At 46.7% G+C, this 22,724-nt stretch overlaps 1 long non-coding RNA gene across 1 annotated transcript in view; it reads right to left on the bottom strand.

Annotated features, from left to right (window-relative positions):
* Positions 1-8,889: 8,889 nt before the first annotated feature.
* Positions 8,890-22,724, bottom strand: part of LOC146786174 (uncharacterized) — a 52,776-nt gene continuing 38,941 nt past the window's right edge. The window contains exon 2 of the long non-coding RNA XR_014970572.1: positions 8,890-11,972. This is a non-coding gene — a long non-coding RNA (uncharacterized LOC146786174). The remainder of the gene's footprint in view (positions 11,973-22,724) is intronic.

Raw genomic sequence — 22,724 nt, 5'->3', positions numbered from 1 at the left:
TGAGCAGTGTAAAGGAAAGGAAATATAAAATTATAATAACTTTTAGTTTTCATTTCATGTTTCCTTCCTTTGCGGGCAGCTGGTTGGGCGGGGCTGCTCTGCTCTCGGAGCAGGGCAGGGGAGCAGTGGTTTGCCCACTCCTAAGTCCACAATGACTATTTGGTCGTCCCTCTTGGGCCGCCCAAACCAATCATGGGCACTTTCCCCGTTCTCCATGCAGGCTGCATGACATCCCGCATGGAGAACAAGCCCATCCCCCCCATTCCCTGGTTGAGCGTTGAACCAGGATGCTCAAAACCAATCACAATGCTGCATTGCAGCGTTAAGATTGGTCAGGGAGAGCCTGGGTGCTTACCAATCACAATGTTACATTGCAGCGTTGTGATTGGTCAGGGGACCCTGGCTTTCTATCGCACAAGGAGATCAGGAGCAAGGAGCAGAGACGCGGCGGCGGGACCGGCGGCAAGGTAAGTTTGCAAATTATTGTTTTGCGCTACCTCGCGCCCGCCCGCCCCTTCACCCGCGAGTCGTGCCGCCTGCCACTGCTCCTGTCTTTACTCTGCATCCTTTGACATCGGCATTACCCACTCATTACTAGAGAATTTCACCTCCACTTCCAGATGCATGCTGATGACGCTCGACTATTCCCTGAAGGAGGACGAAAGTAATGTGATGTGACTTGATTCATCAATGCATCCACACCATTCATACTGGAATCCATGTCTGTCTATTGGCTGGCGGAAGGATTTAAAATGGCATCAGCTGGAGGGGAACAGAGGTATTTATTTACAGCGCACAAATGACACCGGTTCCGAGGAGGGGAACTGCTAACACATGACAAGAACAGAACCTATACCGCAGTCCCGCCACTTTAGAACCTATTTTACCCTCCACACTAGAATACAACACACCCACTGTGCTAATACAAGACATTTGAGAAGGATAACTTCAGTTGCGATATTGCTATCATTCTAAGAAACCTAGAGTACAAGAGGCATGCACATTTTTACATATTATGAGCAGTTGTACAATCACACTGCAAAAAATATTAAAATCACAACAAAACTACAAAAAACGTATCTTCAAATAGGCTCAGCAGGGGCGGTTCCCCCATAATAGCGGAGGAGCATGCCCCACAGCCCTAGCCGCAGATGATAAATAAGATGACAATAACACAATGTTATTATCATTTTATCTATGCTGTCTGAGCCACGCAATAAGTATAGGGCGGTCTGGGCATGTCAGGGAGTAGTGTGCACTTATAAGTGTGCATGTGTGTTTGGCCAGCCGTCTTAGGCCACCCAAACACACATGCGCACTTATATTTCTCCAACCCAGCTGTGTCACACAGCCAGCTTGGAGAAAAGCCACAGGCTCCAATGTACTGTCTGAGCAGCAAACGAGGCCGCTCAGACCAATCCTGGTGCTGCTCTCATGCTATGAGAGCACCGTCTGGATTGGGTATGGAGTCTGTGCCCCTGAGGGCTCATCCCCTTCTGGCCCGACTAGAGGAACAGCGAGGCAGCCGTCAGCGGGAGTGGAGCGGCAGGTAAATCTTTTTTATTATTTCTTCCCTCTCCCCAATCCCCACCCACCCCCGCGGACACTCTACCACTTTAGATCATGGCCGCCGCCACCGAGGCTCAGGTGTGAACCAATTCAGGAAGGACCAGCACTCAGTATTCCAGATAATCGCTCATCCAGCCAGAGTCCGTCTGCAGCTTCATTGCCTTCTAGAGATGACAATCCCTTCTGCTGCGCCATGAGCCTTGTCAGTCGGCTGGTTTTTCTGGTCTGCACGCAAGGTCTGGCATCACTAGCACTGTGGTTCCAGGCACTGCCACCCGACAATCCCGGGGCGTCTACCAACCCTCAATATCCTTTTCACATCTCAACCTCAATGAAGAGATCTAACGAGACCAAAACTGGTCTGAGGTTGCTTGTGTTTCCATCTGGAGGGGGCGTCGCCTAACATTTCGGCATGAGTTCTGATCTGCATAAGGCAAGCCTCTGTTTAGCGTGGCATGGTGGGTGAAAAATGATGGACTTGAATTCAACTTAGAGTGATGGCCAATAGCTTTGATAATTTGTAGACACTCCTCCCATGGCCTTTTTGTGTGTTTGGCTCTATATAAAAGTTCTTTGTTCGCATTAATGTACACGCGCTTCAACTATTTGTTACAAGCTATTGAATTAAATGCTCCTTTCCATCCCTACAGAGAATGCAGGGTGCAACACTCTTCAACACTCTTGGTCTTTTGGTCTCATGAAATACAATTTCTTCATTTTTTCATTTGAAATCCTATTTTTTAAGAGATACTAATAATGTGCAGAGCTATGCCAGTCACTTGGCCAACATGCAAACTGTCATGAGAGATTGCATGTTTGTTTACATTGATGACCCGCGGAGTCTGGCTGTCAGGAGTGTGTGTCCAGCTGTGTCTGTGACTTCAGACACATACTTCAGAACATTCACAGACTGCAGCTGAAGTGTGGGCTGGCACAGTCTCTCCCAGAGCACCTAACATAGCAGCAGGAGCTGCATGGAGAGTTCACTGCTGTCTCCTTCAAGCTGTCTCGTCCCCCGGTCACAGGGGGCTCAGTTGATAGTGCCCCACAGTATGAAGGGCACAGCTATGGACTATCAAATACTAAGTGACCAGGCCAGTTTTCAACCTGAAGCTGTCGGATCACATCACACCACTGGCTTGCTGTTGAATCCTGGATACAGGCTGTGATGCTCTAATCAGCCGACATCTAGATTTGGAAGAAGGTCCCACCTATCGCACTTCCAGCGGGACAGTCCAGCTAAGGCCCTGAGATCCAGCCGGTGCTTCATTTATAAAAGAATAAGTGCCGGTGCCCAAGGTTTTGCTCAGAAGCCTGCGCTGGAGCTATCGGGTGTGGGTGTGCTGAATATGAAGGCCACATAGTCTTAATTCCCGCTCAAGGCTGATTAATCCCCCACCAGAAACTCACAGCATCTATATCTCAGTCTCTCATGTTCTGTTTTTTCCCTCCTTGAGTTCTTTCTTTATCACTGTCTTTCTGTCTATCTTTTCCTCCTTCTTCTTCCCCCTTTTGTTTATTTCTCTCTCTTTCTCTATGTCTGAGAATGAAAAATAAGTACTGGTCCCCAAAAATAAGTGCCAGTGAGCCATACCTGCAACCACCAGCTCAAATTAAGCACTGTTTCCAGCTTGATCAATCAATTTGTTGCTTGCATTGCCAAGAAAATGATGGCTGATGGGAGAAGAATCTCTGAGTTAATACCAAAGGTATGCAACTCTCTTCCAGCCAGCAACACACCATTGACAACCACTTCGCCATACTATCACAAAATATTTCATCCCATCCCTCTCCGGCACCCATTTCTATCTGCCTACTAGGCCTGGGTGGAAAACTATGCTATGCTCGCGAAGTGTGCATAGTTTGCACAACTACGTGCTACGCGAATCGCACGTAGCACAGTGCAAAAACGCGTAGCGTAGCGGGCATTTTTTGCTCGCTCGTGGTCCTCAACTTAAAGTTGGCGACCGCGAGCGAGCATAATCACCATCTCAGCAAGACTTGTTCCTAGTTCGCAATCGGCAACATCAAATTGCCGATCGCGAGTGTGGAAAATAAACCTCCCGGTGAGATTCTCAACATGGGGAGGTCAGGTTTCTCATTACGAGTGGTCGAGTATGCTCGCGACCGCTCTCGATGAGAACCCACCAGTCCGCTTTGAGAAAGCTGCCGCTCAAGTACAAATCTACTCGAGCGGCAGAAAACGACCGCTTGCACTGTGCATGATGCTGTTCGCAATGATTGCACAGTGCGGGTAAGCATCCGACACTGTGCAATCATTGCAAACAGCATTTCCCTATGGCACTGCGCAGTTCGCGTAGCTACACGTACCGTGCGTAGTGCAAAGTGCACTTCGCGTAGCTACACGTAGCGCGACTACGCGAACTATGCCCAGGGTTACTGCCTGAAGCGCGAGCCCTTGAGAAGTGCCTTAACCAATCCTGCCGCTGCTCTCATGCTGTGAGAGCAGCACCCTGATTGGAGGGAGCAGCCTCACTCGCCGCTCCCGAGTACACTGTAGCTGTGCACTTACGCTAACCTAGCTGTCTTAAGACGGCTGGGTTTGAGGCATCAAAGTGCGCATGCTTGGCTGGCCGTAGCAAGGCAGCTGGCCAAAAAGACATGCGCACTTTAAAAAGTGCAGAGGCAGCCCACCCTCCTCCCTGCTGCTGTCACTCAGCAGCGGCACCACACCCATCCTGCCGCAAGTGTCAGGACGGGGTTATATTGAAAAATAAAATAGTGATAAACTTTATTACCATTTAATTTTTCAAATTTGGGGCATTTTAATTAGTGGGGCGATGCTCCTCCACTCAAACGGGGGGCCGCCCCTGAGAACCATGAAAGGCAAGGGACAGGGAACTAATTTTACAAATACTACCTGGCTTACTGAATCTGAATTTGTGTATCCGGATACCCTTCCAGGATCTTGCCTTACTCCTTGTACCCTGCATGTTAGAAGGGTTTGTGAATCAGAGGCAGGGTCCAGAACCTTCCACATATGGGTCAATTTTCTTCTTGTGCTCCATGCATGAGCATGTGTGATTTTCTTTTTCCGGAAGTTTTTTATAGCTTGAACTTGACCCGAAGGTATCAGGTATCAGAGAGCTTTACATGAGCACCAGTTGCGTTACACAAGGACACATGCATTTTTGTTAGGCATGGGGATATTGAGTGATTTGCCCAGAATCACAGGATGTTGAGCGTCATTGCCGAGACTCGTAACCAGTTTCCCAGATATGAGATCGACCGCCCTAGCCAATATGCCACACCCTCTCACTGCACTGCTTGTTAGAGTCCCCCAGGGCTCAGATCTGAGTCCACTGCGGTTCGCTCTGTACATCAACTCACCTAGCACCTTCAAACCCTCATTGTGTCTGTCCTTCCACCCATTCTCCAACAACACAGACATGTTTTTCTCTAATTCCATCTTCCTAACTCTCCTCCACTCACTCAGATTGAGTGTCTCTTGGTCATCCTGACAGCGGAATCCGAGCACTTTGGCTGATGCCCGGTGGAGCTGCCTCGACAGCCATAGAGGAGATCGGCCCTGGTTCATCCCCTCTGCCGTCACCTACCCAACCGGTCATTGGGCACAGTTTCTCCCCGTCTCCCTGTTCATGTCTCCTTTCCTCGCCCTCCCACCTACGAACTACCGTAACATTGCCTTTCTGTCCTATGTTTTAACTATGCTCTTGTAACAGATGTAACTTGTAACTCTCCATTCCTCATGTAAAGCGCTCTAATACCTCCGGGTCTCGCCAGCGCTATATAAAACTCAAATAAATAAATACATTGCATGGCATTACAATTAGGCATGCTGGAAATGATTTTGCCGAAGGGCATCAACGCGTAAATTCCGATTACTGGGTTTTGTGTAGAAGGCTACATTTTTGTTTTTCTTCCCCTTCCGGTTTTGCATAACTCTCTCACGGGAGACTGGTTCAAGCAGAAAATGTCTTGTGACAACTGTTGAAATGGATGTGCACAAGCAGCCGCAAGCCCAACACTGGCCACATTCAGGATATCATTTTAGAAACTGTTTGAAAAAACAATTGCCCAAGGATCTCAAGTGACTTTTGTGCACAAGGGCGTACCCCAGGCACAATTTTTTACTCTAACTACCACTCAGGCATATTTGGGTTAATGCCTTATAATTTTCGCAAAATCACAAGAGGAAAAAAGTTTGCAATTTCAATCACCCCTAATAGTTCCTCATGATGAACTCATCAAAGTCGGAGCTTTAATATTTCAGTACTATCCTCCTCTCTTTAGCTTAACCAATCAGCTTACCTCCTGATATCCTGACCCTTACCCCCTATGCCAGAGCTCTCTGGGTCCTCTTTAGTCCTACTATGCGGATGGAATCTTTCATCACTTCCTGTGTTACTCAGCTGAGTATGAACTATTAAATATGCGAAATATGAAGCTATTCCTGCCAATCCACACTATCAAGGCATTGATTAATACCCTAAACTAAACTAAATTAATGTAATAGTTCATTAGTGACATGTGGCTTAGCAGCTAGAGCTGCCAACTTTAGAACTGGGAAACCAGGTTCAAATGTTGGTGTCGACTTAACATTCTGGGGTTCTGGGCAAATCACATTGGGCCATATGTATCAAGCCCTTTTCCCGTTCACAAACGGGCAAAGGCCTTTTGGGATGTACCAAAAGGGCGTTGCAAATTAGAGAATCGCAAAATTTGTGATTCTCTATTCTGCGATTGCATTTAAGGAATCACAAATAGCTATTCCTTAAATGCAATGTATGAAGCACACATGTGCACACATATATATTTCAGGGGTGCCACAGGGTGTCCTTTTGACACCCTGGCACCCTTGAAATTGCATTCTCAATTTGAGATTCTCTAATTGCGAATCGCAAATTCCTAGCCCATAGGAATAAATTGGAAGGTATTCCTTAATTGCGATTCGCAATTTGCTAATCGCAATTAAGAAATGCCAAGGAATCGCAAAGTATTTGCAAATTTTTTATTACATCCCGTTTTGCGATTCTCAAATAGCGATTCTCTAAAAATTGCTATTTGAGAATCGCAATAACGGTATTTGATACATATGCCCCTTAATCTCTTATATAGAGAAAACCAGGAGCTTATCGGGTCCAGTACACATGCTCCTAAGTATGTACAGTACAGATAGAAGGATTTGCAGTTCCTAAAGATATAACAGACAGGGTTACCGTTCCCTGAGAAGGAATGTGCTCCAATAGGCGCACGGGCCCTCACACACCCAAGAGGCTGTCATGCATTATCACTGGGTTAGCTCCTCGTCGGGACGACGCTGCAATGCCTGACGGGCACCCACTTCGGAGCTCCTTGCCGGAGATCTTTTTATAACAGCCGCCAGGTGAGGTGAGGGTGTGTGGGCATTGAAGTTATGTGTAGGGTAGTGTAAAAGGTGATTTAAAATAGGTGTGGATTTACACGGAAGTGCTGCAGCGCCGCAACGCAAGCCCTTTGGCTGCGCCACGTTGCAGCACTTCCAAAGCACAGGAATGCAACATATTTACAATAATATGTCACATCTCTGTGCTTCCCGCTGGGCTGGTGCACAAACTGCTGCCATGCGCCGGAGCAGGCACCCTTGCACATGGTGCAAGGATGCCTACGTCATGGGGAGATTGTTTTAGTACCGGGAGGAGCACCTTCCTGCACAAAAACAATCACTACAGGCATTTTCCTCTTTCAATGCGTGCTGTACAATGCATCATGCATTGAAAGAGGATACAACGAGGAGAAATGAAAACATTTCTCCTCTGAAATATTTCCAGATTTATGATTCCTTGTAAATCTGGAAATGTGTCTTGTTCCATGGGTGTTGCATGGGAGCACCCACAGCAACACCCATGGAAGGCCCCTTTCACGCAAAGTGCTGCGTGTAAAGGGGCCATATTTACAAGGACAGGAAAAGCCATGCAGGGTGGCTTTTCCTGTCTATGTAAATATGGACCAGTAACATGCGCCACAAAAAGTGACGTACTGGTGGCTCAGGGGGCTTGTAAAGCTGCCCCTAAGTGTCAGAACTATTTTAATGATTGAGCTCACTAGCCTAATTAAACACGAATTATACCCATTTGGGTAGTGCGTCTTCGAGTCAGCAGAGCTGGGGTAGGTCTTGCAGCAGACAATGCGTTGGATGCATTTAGAAAAAAAAAGAAAAGTTTCTCAAATTGTTTTTAGGAGGAAGCAGTGGTACCATGGACCACTGCTTACTGCTAAAAACTTTATTTACAACATTCCTTTCGCAAATTGGTTACCAGCTCCTTGGGGTGTCGGTAAAATATTCATGTTTTACAACTGGATTTTGGTTTCAAAACTTTATTCCTACCATAAAGAATTGGTATTATTTGGAAGGGACGCCCCAAACATGCCCCTTCCAATTACCGATTCAGTGTGGTTTTCTAAACCCATTTAGGGAATTGGAAAACCTTTCCCAAACCATTAAATGGACTTAGAACATTTAAACTTATAAATTGATTGCTTTATTTAAATGTAATCACAGACATGGTGGTCTGTTGACTATAGAAGGCCACCCTCCCTTTGAGGGCAGCAAATCATAGCGGGTCACCGTTTGCTATCTGCCTCGTTAATATTCATGAGGCAGGCCAAATCGCAACCCATTACGATTTGATATTTTGTGAGCCGACCTATTAGCGCATAGGTCGGTTTGAAAATATGAATGCATTCATTAAAAGTCGGTGTGCCAATTATGACCCCTTTTACCGAATGCATTCTTAGTACATCTGGCCCGAAATTTGTAAGACGGGCCTGATTTAGAGTTCAGCAGATAGGTTACTCCATCACAAACGTGACGGATATGTCATCTGCCATATTACAAGTGCCATTGGATATAATGCATTTGTAATACGACGGAATGGATATCCATCACGTGTTTGATGGAGTAACCCACATGTCGAACTCTAAATCAAGCCCTTGGTCTTGTTCCAATACCACTTACTCCAGTGCTCTTGGGCCAAGCTCTGGTATATAATATTGCAAAAAAAAAACAAATGAGCGTTAGTCTCCGCTGCTCTTTAGACAAGGTTGTGAGCTTTACTACCAAACCATTTTTCAACCTTCCCATCCCATCATGTTGTCACCAATGTCCTGCCAAAAAAGGACCCTCTAGAAGGTATTGACACTTACTCGTAAAGCTGTCCAAGGCTTACCTGCTGACCACTGATCTCTCATCCTGACATGAGCTATGCTGTGTCATGTTGTGTCCAAATAATTATTCCAAGGGCCACACTTACCACTGGCCCGCAATATTATGCAAAATAAGGAGCAGTTGGCAACGTGGAAGGTTCAAACGTTTATTAGCCACCACAGAACTCTATATAGAGGAGCCTCGTCGATCCTCACCCATCAGGTGCGCCGAGGAAGACTGCTGGCTCCTTGACAGTAACACACTTTTATACATTATCAGTACAGCATACAAAACCTTATATGTGGAAAAGTACCAGTTAGTCCTGGCGCCCCTAATGAGCTCATGCCTATTTCTAGTTTCGGTTACACATACAAAGGGTTACTATCTTTACAGAGAAGGTCGAAAGGGTGACTCCCTTCTCGTCCCAGGTCTAGAGGAATTTGCTTGATACTCCCTTTTAGCAGATGTGACCTTGCTTCTCAGCAACTCAGCCTGTCTCCTAATTAAATGCAAGGAAAGGGGGAAGCAGAGGGTGTGCGGAAAAGACCACGTGATTCCCAAGTGAGAGAGAGCCGCAATCCAAGATGGAGGCGGTTCGGTTCTCGGCCCTTTTTGTCGTGCTAAACATAATCGGGGATTTCGAACCGTTTAATACACCATAACTAGTCAAACTATCATTAGATATACTGCGCTAATCATATCGTAGTGCCTTGAATACCTCAGAACGGCCCTTTTAGCGCAGCATAGCTAATAACGGGGTCAGTCTTCGAAAATACCCTCATCGATCTGCATTAAGTCATGCGTCTCCTTCTGAGCCCGCTGGGTATCTATTCTGGTTTGGACGGGCTTGGGCCTAGGGCTGGATCGGCGAACTTGAGTAGCACAATATGCACAGCAAGCAGGCCCGCACTGTAGACAAAGGCAGCAGGTGAAAATGAACCCCACTATTCCCAGAAGAATCATAAATAACTTCCATCCCCAGGTGGTCACCAAATCCCAAAACCACCCGGACAAAGACCAAGTACCAGTCTCGGTGTGAATTTCAGAGGCTAGCCGATGCAGTTTCTGAATGGCTAAATGGACAGAAGGGGCGGAGTCAGGTATATATACACAACAGGAACTGCCGATGACTCTACAAGCTCCTCCGCGATCAGCTAGGATAACTTCTAAAACAAGACGGTTTTGAAGGGTCACAAGCCGAGTCGCCTGGAGCTCCACTGTAATATTAGTTAATATTCCTGCAGTAGTATTAACCACCCCTTCCACCACTCTAGATAGCCTCCTAACTTCTTTACTATTGAGGATGGGTCCCCATATGGGCAACGCCCCTTTTATGATATCAACGAAGTGTTGGGCTGGAGTGTCAGTCTGGTCAGTGGCATCATTACTGGCGGCTTCAGCTTTTAGGCTCCGCCGATTTAAGGAATGAGATTTGTGATAATCAGAAGGAGCTATGTAGACCGGTGGGTAAAGAAAGGATAAGTAACATCGACCTGCCCATCCTCTGGGTAGCCAAGTGTATGCGTTTTCACCGCACACAAAGTAAACATTGGGAGGGGTGAGTGTTGGGGGACTACTGAAAGTCTGCAGTTTATAAGTGTAATTACATCTACTATAACCGACGGATAAATGTCCAGTACCCTGCACACAGAAGGAGGAGGACGTATTCAATACTGGGACCGGAATGATTTTCTCATCTGAGACATTCCGCTCCTGGAAATACTTGAAATACTCAGTAAAGTTAAAAGTCATGAAATCCAATACTTCATCCCTCAACCAGGTATCATTTTCGTGATCAGTGTATACGTTCATACAGGCGATAGGATCAAGGGTACCATCCGTCCCCTCAGCATTAGGAGTAAAACCTTGGTGTTTCTCTATATAGGCTAGAATCAAGGCATAATCCTTCTCTGAGAATCGACGTTCATCTATAGTGTAGTGTTCATATAGCATGGATAACATTTTGAACCAGGCTTCGCAACTACCTAGATAAGACAAGGGCATTGATATGAACAAATCTTGCTTATGCATCACTGACGGGAGAAGACCACAGACCCAACAATCAGTAACATTTGTGGAACTATGAGTCTGATGTAGCATCTCAATGAAGGCATTATGTACATATGTCTGTCGGTGTCTTCCCTTATGAGGGGCAAAAGTCTGGAAGTGATGTTCCGCAGGGGTAGACACTATCAAGGTGTGTACAGGATGGCGGAACTCTAGGTATATAAACAAACCTAAGCATAGTACAAATGATACAATCAATATAGAAATAAAAACAATTTTAACACGCAAGCTCCATGAGGAGAACATTGGCAAGTGTGGGGGAGTGGTACGGGGTACTATGGGGCGCCCTTCTTCAGGGACAAAACGAGCAAAAGGGTACATTTTCTCACTAAAAGTCCAATCTAATCTCGGGAGAAAAAGCTACTAGCAGTCCGACCTGCCGGAGGGTGCTTCTTTTCTATGTCCGTATAGAGCCTCACAGGCAGACTCCTATTGTTCAGAGAAACCAACAAAAAGGTAAAAAATAAAAACTTCTTGCGTTGGGGTCGCATTTGACGCAACCCTTGTCGAAAGGAAACTCCACCTGGGCCCCCACCAACCGACCAATGTCTCTATCTTCGTTCTGAACAGAGCTTTACTGAAAGTTCCATGCTCTCAACGAGTTCAGTCCAGTGTTCTACCAATCCTCAGGTCTTTTTCCGAGGCCTCTGACTTCACTCGCCAAGGCTAGACCTGGGATTCCCTATCTCCGGGGCCGCAGGTGATATCGATCCCGACCAGGGGTTTCAGGATTCACAAACAAAACGGGCACAGTGGGGTCAGACGAGGAGCTGGGCTCCCGGCCAGATGCCTCGCTTTTAGCAGTTGGGCGGCCACAAAAAGGTGTTTCCAGGCTCACAGCACTCTCCCCTCGCCCGTCAACCTCTCTGCGGGTGTCCAGGGAAAGTGGTTCTCTAGTGCTAGGTTCGCCCTGAGTTGGCAGGCCTTCCTCCTGGTCAAGCTGCTCCCTGGGCTACGGGAGGGGAACTCGCTTAAGATGGGAGATATGGATCCAGTGCTGCTTCCCCTCGACTTTCACCGCCGTTCGCGTAGCCAGGAGCACCTGGTACGGTCGGGACCAGCGCGGATCCAAACTCGATTTCCGTTGGTAGTTTCGAACCAAGACCCACTGTCCCGGTTCCACGCTGTGTCCAGGACCCTCCGGCAGGGGCTGCAGTACGGCAGATATCTGTTGATGAATGGAATGGAGATCTTTAGTCAAAGCATACAAATAATCAGTCAACATAGGATGGTCGATGTCCCTGAAGGATTTGGGCCGGGGTACTCCCCACACATTGGCAGGTCTGCCAAAAATTACTTCATAAGGGGAGATACCGCTCCGGGAATGGGGAGTAGTTCTTGCGGACAACAGGGCCAGGGGCAGGAGATCAGGCCATTTTAATCCCGTCGTGTCCTGAAGTTTAGCCAGTTTCAATTTCAGAATCCCATTATATTTCTCAACCAGACCCGCTGACTGAGGATGTCGGGCTGCGTGAAACTTCTGCTGGATGGACAGACCCTTGCATACATACTTAACTAAGTCAGCATTAAAATGCGTCCCGTTGTCACTCCAAATCACCCGTGGCAACCCATATCGAGGGAAAAACTCTTTTACCAGAGCTTTCGCGGTTGCCAGGGCAGTATTTTCCTTTGTGGGATACGCCTCCACCCATTTACTAAAAGTACAAATCACCACCAGCACGTATTTCAAATTGTTAACTCGCTCTAGCTGTATGTAATCCATTTGGAGTACTTCAAAAGGCAGGGTGGGAGGCGCAAAATTACCCGCCAAGACAGGAATGCTAACCCCAGGATTATGCTGGAGACAAATCATGCAATGCTGAACCAAGTTCCTAGCTGTCTTATGGATATTAACATTATACCAGACAGGATCCAATGTGGCACAGATGCCCTGAACCTCTACATGTGAAGGTCCGTGTGCCATAGTTACTACCGCATTTACAAATGCGTTCGGCAGTAACCATCTACACCTCTCTGACAAGTCAGTCCAACATCCATTCTCATCAAGCCTCCCCACCTGTTCTTGCCAGTATGTCAGTTCTTCCGGGATCATCTCCTTTTGTAGCTCTCTCACACTGTCTATGGTGTTGTTAAAAACCCCTGCTTCTATCATTCTTGTCACTACAAACATGGAAGTGGTGTCAGACTGGGCTGTTTCTTTGGCGATTCTATCCGCAAAGAAATTTCCCCTCCCCACATCATCAACTATAACCTTGTGTGCACTGCATTTGACTATGGCCAAGGTTTTAGGCAATGTTAATGCAGCCAGTAGTCGGTCCACTAATGGTCCATTCTTTATCTTTTCGCCATCAGATGTCAAGAATCCTCTTTCCGCCCATAACCTCCCGAAGCTATGTGCTACACCGAACGCATACTGGCTATCGGTGTAGACATTTAGCCTTAAGCCTTTCCCCAACTCGCAGGCCCTGAATAATGCAATCAATTCGGCCGCCTGGGCCGACCGGTATGGTATCTTTGCTGCCTCGACTACCATTTGCAGGGTAGTGATCGCATAAGCCGCAGCTGTCGTGCCATCCGGTAATCTAAAACAAGACCCATCAACATACAATTCTCCTTGGGCATCAGATAGTGGGGTGTCAGTTAGATCTATCCGGCCCTTGGTCTCTTCTTCAGTTCGAAAGATACAATCATGCATGTCTTGTCCACCATCTCCTGAAGGGAGGGGTAACAACGTGGCAGGGTTCAAATTAACACATCGTTTGATCGTTATATGAGGTGCAAACAGGGTCAATTCGTACCCTGTAAGACGCGCACTAGTTAAGTGCTGCATCTGCGTCCTGTTTAATAATACGTCCACAGCATGAGGCACCATCACTGTCAGATCCGTATTCAGGACTAGCCCTTCAGATTGTCTGATTGCTACAGCCACTGCCGCTGCAGCCCTCAGACAACTGGGAAGTGCTCTGGCGACATTGTCCAAAACCGCCGAGAAATATGCACAAGGCCTTTTCTTACCACCAAAGTCTTGTGTCAATACTGAAAGAGAACAACTGTCCACCTCATGCACGTAGAGCACAAAAGGTTTCCGGTAGTCAGGGGTGCCAAGCACAGGAGCAGAGCAAAGAGCAGTTTTCAGAGCAGAAAAGGCAGTCTGGCATTCATCGGTCCAAGGTAAAGGCTCATGCACATCCTTCGTAGTTAGGTACAGGAAAGGTTTAGTCAAGAGAGAATAGTTAGCAATCCATTGGCGACAGTAGGAGGTTATACCAAGCAAAGCGCGGACATCACGTTGCGTGCGAGGAACAGGCATGTTAGTTATGGTTGCGATGCGCTCAGAAGTCAACCGTCTTCCCTCCTTCGACAGGAGATGACCGAGATAGGTCACCTCCGGTCGACAATATTGGAATTTAGAGAGCGATACCTTGTTACCATGAGTGGCCAAATGCCGTAGCAGGGTAACCGTGGCATCGCGACAACCATGTTCTGTATCAGAGGCCACAAGGAGGTCGTCAACATACTGCAATAGGACATTACCTGGCGGCAATTGTAAAGAATCCAATACTTTTTTTAGGGCTTGGCTGTAGATACTAGGGCTTTCGGTATACCCCTGGGGGGCGCGACAGAATCTAAAGCTGCGGCCCCCCAATGAGAAACCGAACAAATGTCTGCTATCTGGATGTATGGGAATACTAAAGAAGGCATTCTTCAAATCAATCACCGAGAAAAATGTTGCAGTGGGAGGAATCATGGTCAGAATGGAATTAATGTCTGGTACCACCGGATATTGGGGTACCACAATCTTGTTAATCTCTCGCAAATCAATCACAAATCGGTAGGTATCAGCATAATCAGGGGACTGGGGTACGGGGGCTCGTTTAAGAATCGGAAGAATTGGGCTGTTGCAGATATTGGAAGTCGTTTCCTCCACCACCCCTGTTCTAATCAAATCAGAAATAATGGCCAGTAAAGCGCGCTCTCCCGCAGGGGCTATTTTGTACTGTGGGATCCTCGGCAATTTGGCATTCTGTTTCAGGGTGATGGACACCGGGGGAATTTGTAGGAACCCTACGTCAGTGTCCCCCAGGGCCCAAAGATCCCTCGGGAGTTTTGCAAGCTCAGGGGGTAGGGAGTCCATTTTTGAAAAACATTGGATGGAGGGGATAGAGGTATTCCGAATGGTCAGGTAAACTCCATCGGGGGAGCAATAGATGCGGGCATGCAATCTTTTTAATATATCCATACCCAGGAGATTCTCCCCACACTGGGAGGTGAGGAGGAAAGGCCATTCTACCGTAACCGGTCCCAGAGTAAGGGAAAGTGGCTTAGAAATGGGGCTCACCACCGGAGTTCCAGAGAACCCCACGGACACATTAGTCTGGCCAGACAGAGCGGCCCCCGGGACCAGGGCACGTGAAACAGAACTGTTCATAGCCCCTGTGTCAACCAAAAACTTACCTGATGCATCCAACAATCGTGCATGGACATAAGGTCCAGCTTGATCTATCGGGATTGACACATGCCCCTTACTCTGCCCTTGGCTGTCCTATGCTTGAGTATACCCGGCGTCTTCGTCCGTTACACGTCCGTCATTGTAGTACTGTCTACCTTGGCTTTGGTCGAAATAATTCTGACTGTTCTCACCTCGGGCTGCCTGTTCTTGTCTCGTGTATCCACCTCGATGCCCACTCATCCTTCCCCGTCCACGACCCCTTGAAGCAGTATTCTGCTCATACAGCAACGGGCACTGTGCTCTCCAATGCCCCTCCTCTTTACAAAAAGCACATTGATTTATGCCTAGATCTGTTCGCCCAGCTGTTAGCCTGGGTCCCGCCCCTCTTGGTGCGAAATTCTGCAACCCTCGTCCTCTTCCTCTACCCCTCTCCACTTGCTGCAGTAACACTCGTGTTTTCAACTCTTTCGATTTTCTTTCTGTCTTATCCTTGCTCTCATTCTCCCGATGCTCATAATACTGAGCCATGCTTAGTATCGTGGAGGGCGTGGTGGTCGTCCAGGTACTCTCAGCTGCCTGTAACCGGGCCGATACCTCAGGTAGCAAATTGGTTACAAATCTATTAACAAATAAACGTACACCCCCCTCCGTTGCCAAGTCCTGTCCGCTGAAGTCAATGAACACTCCCTCAAACCTCGTGAAAAAATCAGATACACTCTCGTCCTTCTTTTGCTTACAGGCCGTCAGCTTGTCCCAATCTACTTTCCTGGGTGGGATCAACGAATGCATATAAGTTATTATTTTCTCAGGCAAGGTCAGTATCTCAGGTCGGGGCTTGTTCCCTGGTTTACGATCTCTATCCCAGTTTCTCAGTTGGTCCCATGTCCCACCAAATTCCGTGACATGGTCCTGGTCATGTACCTGGCGCCAAATGTCCACCGGTACTAATAAGGCAAAGAATAATTCAATATCTGCCAACGTCATTACTGCTGACGAGGCGGCCTCGGTCAGTTCCTTGTAATATGCGGTGGGGTTTTTTCTAGGATCTGGCAACTGGCTTTTTAGGGATAGTACCTCACTCCGCTTCCAGGGGGTATAGACCCATTGTTCCTGGAACCGGGCGTCTATTCCCGGGCGGGTAACGACACCGTGGGCATCCACTACTGCAGCAACTTCTGGATGGAAGATAGGGTGCACTTCTCGCATAGGGAACTGGGAGAATCCGGCGGGAGTGGCAGACTGCAAACGAGTTCTATAAGAGACCAAAGTCTGCACCTTCCCATATACCTCTTCCGGTGTCATCTGAGATTTGTGGACCTGATCAAGAATATCATATAATATAGCCGGAGCCTTCCCTTCCTGGTGTACCTGTTCCCACACAGAAACAAGACGGTTGGCCATATGCTCCAGGGCATGCTGTTGCATCACCGGTTCATAGTCTCTCATGGTACTCCAAATATCAGCAAGAGTATAAATGGGATGTCGCATCCACTGGGATGCTTGTGTAGCAATAGTTTCCCTCTCTTCCGTTCCCAAGGCCGAACGAGTGAACAACTTCCTACCCTCCGTTAGACTGGCCGGACGTATTGGAGTAGTCACAGCTGTTACCGGCGTGGTACTGGCGGGGGAGGAGGGTAGAACAGAAGGGGAAGGCATTGACCCCGGCAACAGCTGAGGGGTCCCGGCTGCAGCTGCCGTCAATAAATTAGGCAGCATGGCCATAACTTCAGACACAGATGTCGGTAACCGGGAGAGGTTCGGCAGGGAGGGAGGGGTAGTAGTGGCCGGGGGAGCCGAAGCCGAGGCCCCCAAGGACATATTTGGGGCCGGGGCCGAGGCACCTGATACCTCCGGATATATCCTCTGCGGTACATAAGGGGGTGGTGGCCTGGTGTCCTATAAATCCTCTATTTCATCTTCTGCATTCGGGCGGGTCACATAGCTCTTATCAACCTTTAATCTAAATTCGCGATTCATGCAATCTAATCCCTTTTCTACTCTTTCTCGGTCATAGGCCATAGCTTTCTGAGTAACATTCTGTCCTAGGTACCAAAGGAGAGGGATCGGGGGGGCTTTTTCCGCTCACAAAGAGTGAGTGGGAGGTCCAAACTGGTAAGGTGCCCCGGCAATGAAGTTATAAGAACGAAGACTACCAGTAGTTCCTCAAGGAGAGGAAAGAAGTGGAGATGAATCAGTGAATTAAGCCTGGAAGGACTACATATATACTATGTGTAAAGTGGGTAATCCTTTTGTTGGATTGTGATGCCCTCACACACCCTTTCAGGTGTCATGCTTCATCATCTGGGCTGCTCCTCGTCGGGCCGGCGGTGCAATGCCTAACGGGCTCCCTAAAAAGGGGCACTTTATCGGAGTTCTTTTAATCCAACAGCCGTCAGGTGAAGTGCGGGTGTGTGGGCCTAAGTGTTGTAGATATAAAAGTGAATTAAAACAGGGTCGAAAGTACCAGTGTGAACAAACTATTTATTTTAATGGTCTCCTTCCCTGGTTAAAAAGGTGTGTGTAGCACTGAGTAGAGTATAATGTCTCTAATTGTAGTGCATGGAATTGGTGGTCAACATGTTTCTCGCAGTGAGCACGTGCGCTCGCGATTCGTCAGGACCTATCAACAATCTTATATATATATCTACGATGGTAATAGGGGACTATCTAAAGTATAGTGGTCTCCTAATCATAGTTGGTCAAGTGAACAACAAACTTAATCCTAAAATACCTGTTGAGGTCTGGTGCTACCTGCAGAAAAAACAGTACATTAAATTGGTCAGTGTGGGGACACAAAGCCACAGGTATCAGGGATTATAAAACAAACAAAAAGGCTTACAAAGTGATTCATTCTCCAACTTGGTTAAAAATGTAACAGTGGTGACTGCTGGTGCTCGAGCGTCAACAGCTGCTCATAAAAAGTGGTGTACCAACATGGTGAACTAAAGTGGCTAAACACCTATGTGGAACAAATAAAAACAATCAAGGTTGCAGAAACCAACGTTGGACTCACCATAATCAGTAGGACTGCATGCCACAACAGTTCTGGGTGGACTCAGCGTGCGGCGAAGGACCTCTAAAAGTAGGTCTAAACTAAGGAGTAACAATGGCCTTACATAATGCAGTAATCACAGTTGGCACATGTGGGGACATAAAGCGCTTAGAAACTTAGCAGAAAAACAGGAATACGCTGGTTGGTTAGCCCCATGGACAGACTGCGTTCCCAAATGATGTGCGAGGATGTCAGAGTGGAAGAAATAACATAATGCTTGAAACTAACTGTTAATGAAGATGTTATAGTAACTAGAACAATGAGGTCCCACTCCTATAGCAATGATGCTTAAAGCGCTCCTGAGTTAGAGTGAATTAATAGTAAGCAAAAAGTGAATTTTGGCCAGAGCCTAGTTGTGGCACCCGTTGCTGATAGCCAAGTGGCAGCGGTTAAGATAACATGCTGATGCGTGCCTCGCTATTGTAATAGAGCTGCTGACAGCCAACAGTTAGGGTAACAAGCTAGTGCGTGCCTCGCTAGTGTAATCGAAGCGCTTAGGGAACAGGACGAGTGGTTACTAATTAGAAAGAGAGAAAAGAAACAAGGGTTTCGTGTGCGTACTTACATCTGCCCCGCATACGCTCTGCGCTATGACCTACCCGGTCCACCGAGTCTGGGAGGTGGAGACCTAAGCGCTCGCTATCGATTAAATACTTCCGGTCACGTCATGTGACGGGGTCACGTGATCGCGATTCGCGCGAGTGGCTAGAATTCTATAATAACGGGCTGGGTAACCGTACGAGCACTGTGTGTGTGCGCAGTGTATGATATGTTATAAAATGGACAGAATGCTTCAAATAAGTCGATCTCTAAAATAGTGAGTTAATTTGTAAAGAGCAAAGAAGGACAATATCGTCAGCCATCTTGGCTTGGGAAGCAAGGTGTCAATAAAGTTTTAGTAACAATTGGGTACAAAGTATAGGCAAGGTGCCAAGTAAGCCTTGATAGAATATATCAAAGGGTTGTGTATTGAAGTGTGAGCCTTGGTGTATACTGGAACTCATACTCAAATATTAATGCATCCAGAATGTGAGAAAAAACTGTGGACCAGTTGTAAGGAGTATGTCACGTTATAGCTTCAGGGCTCCCCAGGGGATATCATCGTTAAGCCCAGTGACATGAGAAGACAGACGGTGTATCCATCTTTGTTCCTTCTTAAAAAGACTGTGCTGTGACAATTGAGGGTGGGTTTCTAGAACCAGCCATTTGACAGAGTCTGGGGAATGTTGTTTCTCGAAGAAGTGGGCACTAATTTTGGTGTTCTGTTTTTTACACCGAAAATTGCTGCGATGTTCAGAGATTCGCAACTTGATTGGTCTGGTCGTCATCCCCACGTAGTACAGATCACAGGGACATGTAAGGAGATAAATGCAATTACTAGTATTACAGTTAGTATGTGACCTCAGTTCCCAAGTAAAAGTAGTGTTAAGGGTGATGGTTTTGTGTACAGATGTGAATGTACAAGCAGTGCACATACCACATGGGAAATGTCCCTTCACTGCAGGCAGTTGCCAGAGTGTGTTCTGTGTTAATTTGGTTTTGGGTCTCGGTCTGGTTTGTATTACCAAGTCTTTAATGTTTTTAGTGCGTCTGTATGCAAATCTTGGTGGTTCGAGATTCATTTGCCCAGTATTAAGGATATTCCAGTGTTTTTTAAGGACCTTCACTACCTGGTTGGTGTTTGGTGAGAAGGTTGTCACGCAGGTAAGGGTGTCAGACACAGAGGTGGTGTTCTCTCTGGGTTCTAGAAGGGCTTCTCTGTTGTTATTTCGTGCCCGTTTTTTAGACTTAGTAATACTTTTCAGCGGGTATTGTCTCTCTCTTAATTTATTAGAAAGAATTTCGGCCTCGCTCTTGAAAGTATCAATGGTGCTGCAGTTCCGTCGTAATCTTAGAAGATACTTTCAAGAGCGAGGCCGAAATTCTTTCTAATAAATTAAGAGAGAGACAATACCCGCTGAAAAGTATTACTAAGTCTAAAAAACGGGCACGAAATAACAACAGAGAAGCCCTTCTAGAACCCAGAGAGAACACCACCTCTGTGTCTGACACCCTTACCTGCGTGACAACCTTCTCACCAAACACCAACCAGGTAGTGAAGGTCCTTAAAAAACACTGGAATATCCTTAATACTGGGCAAATGAATCTCGAACCACCAAGATTTGCATACAGACGCACTAAAAACATTAAAGACTTGGTAATACAAACCAGACCGAGACCCAAAACCAAATTAACACAGAACACACTCTGGCAACTGCCTGCAGTGAAGGGACATTTCCCATGTGGTATGTGCACTGCTTGTACATTCACATCTGTACACAAAACCATCACCCTTAACACTACTTTTACTTGGGAACTGAGGTCACATACTAACTGTAATACTAGTAATTGCATTTATCTCCTTACATGTCCCTGTGATCTGTACTACGTGGGGATGACGACCAGGCCAATCAAGTTGCGAATCTCTGAACATCGCAGCAATTTTCGGTGTAAAAAACAGAACACCAAAATTAGTGCCCACTTCTTCGAGAAACAACATTCCCCAGACTCTGTCAAATGGCTGGTTCTAGAAACCCACCCTCAATTGTCACAGCACAGTCTTTTTAAGAAGGAACAAAGATGGATACACCGTCTGTCTTCTCATGTCACTGGGCTTAACGATGATATCCCCTGGGGAGCCCTGAAGCTATAACGTGACATACTCCTTACAACTGGTCCACAGTTTTTTCTCACATTCTGGATGCATTAATATTTGAGTATGAGTTCCAGTATACACCAAGGCTCACACTTCAATACACAACCCTTTGATATATTCTATCAAGGCTTACTTGGCACCTTGCCTATACTTTGTACCCAATTGTTACTAAAACTTTATTGACACCTTGCTTCCCAAGCCAAGATGGCTGACGATATTGTCCTTCTTTGCTCTTTACAAATTAACTCACTATTTTAGAGATCGACTTATTTGAAGCATTCTGTCCATTTTATAACATATCATACACTGCGCACACACACAGTGCTCGTACGGTTACCCAGCCCGTTATTATAGAATTCTAGCCACTCGCGCGAATCGCGATCACGTGACCCCGTCACATGACGTGACCGGAAGTATTTAATCGATAGCGAGCGCTTAGGTCTCCACCTCCCAGACTCGGTGGACCGGGTAGGTCATAGCGCAGAGCGTATGCGGGGCAGATGTAAGTACGCACACGAAACCCTTGTTTCTTTTCTCTCTTTCTAATTAGTAACCACTCGTCCTGTTCCCTAAGCGCTTCGATTACACTAGCGAGGCACGCACTAGCTTGTTACCCTAACTGTTGGCTGTCAGCAGCTCTATTACAATAGCGAGGCACGCATCAGCATGTTATCTTAACCGCTGCCACTTGGCTATCAGCAACGGGTGCCACAACTAGGCTCTGGCCAAAATTCACTTTTTGCTTACTATTAATTCACTCTAACTCAGGAGCGCTTTAAGCATCATTGCTATAGGAGTGGGACCTCATTGTTCTAGTTACTATAACATCTTCATTAACAGTTAGTTTCAAGCATTATGTTATTTCTTCCACTCTGACATCCTCGCACATCATTTGGGAACGCAGTCTGTCCATGGGGCTAATCAACCAGCGTATTCCTGTTTTTCTGCTAAGTTTCTAAGCGCTTTATGTCCCCACATGTGCCAACTGTGATTACTGCATTATGTAAGGCCATTGTTACTCCTTAGTTTAGACCTACTTTTAGAGGTCCTTCGCCGCACGCTGAGTCCACCCAGAACTGTTGTGGCATGCAGTCCTACTGATTATGGTGAGTCCAACGTTGGTTTCTGCAACCTTGATTGTTTTTATTTGTTCCACATAGGTGTTTAGCCACTTTAGTTCACCATGTTGGTACACCACTTTTTATGAGCAGCTGTTGACGCTCGAGCACCAGCAGTCACCACTGTTACATTTTTAACCAAGTTGGAGAATGAATCACTTTGTAAGCCTTTTTGTTTGTTTTATAATCCCTGATACCTGTGGCTTTGTGTCCCCACACTGACCAATTTAATGTACTGTTTTTTCTGCAGGTAGCACCAGACCTCAACAGGTATTTTAGGATTAAGTTTGTTGTTCACTTGACCAACTATGATTAGGAGACCACTATACTTTAGATAGTCCCCTATTACCATCGTAGATATATATATAAGATTGTTGATAGGTCCTGACGAATCGCGAGCGCACGTGCTCACTGCGAGAAACATGTTGACCACCAATTCCATGCACTACAATTAGAGACATTATACTCTACTCAGTGCTACACACACCTTTTTAACCAGGGAAGGAGACCATTAAAATAAATAGTTTGTTCACACTGGTACTTTCGACCCTGTTTTAATTCACTTTTATATCTACAACACTTAGGCCCACACACCCGCACTTCACCTGACGGCTGTTGGATTAAAAGAACTCCGATAAAGTGCC

Source organism: Triturus cristatus, chromosome 11, assembly GCF_964204655.1.
Source record: "Triturus cristatus chromosome 11, aTriCri1.1, whole genome shotgun sequence".
In the NCBI taxonomy this organism is placed as follows: domain Eukaryota; kingdom Metazoa; phylum Chordata; class Amphibia; order Caudata; family Salamandridae; genus Triturus; species Triturus cristatus.
Note: the sequence above shows the minus strand (reverse complement) of the source record. Positions and strands in the feature narration are given on the sequence as shown.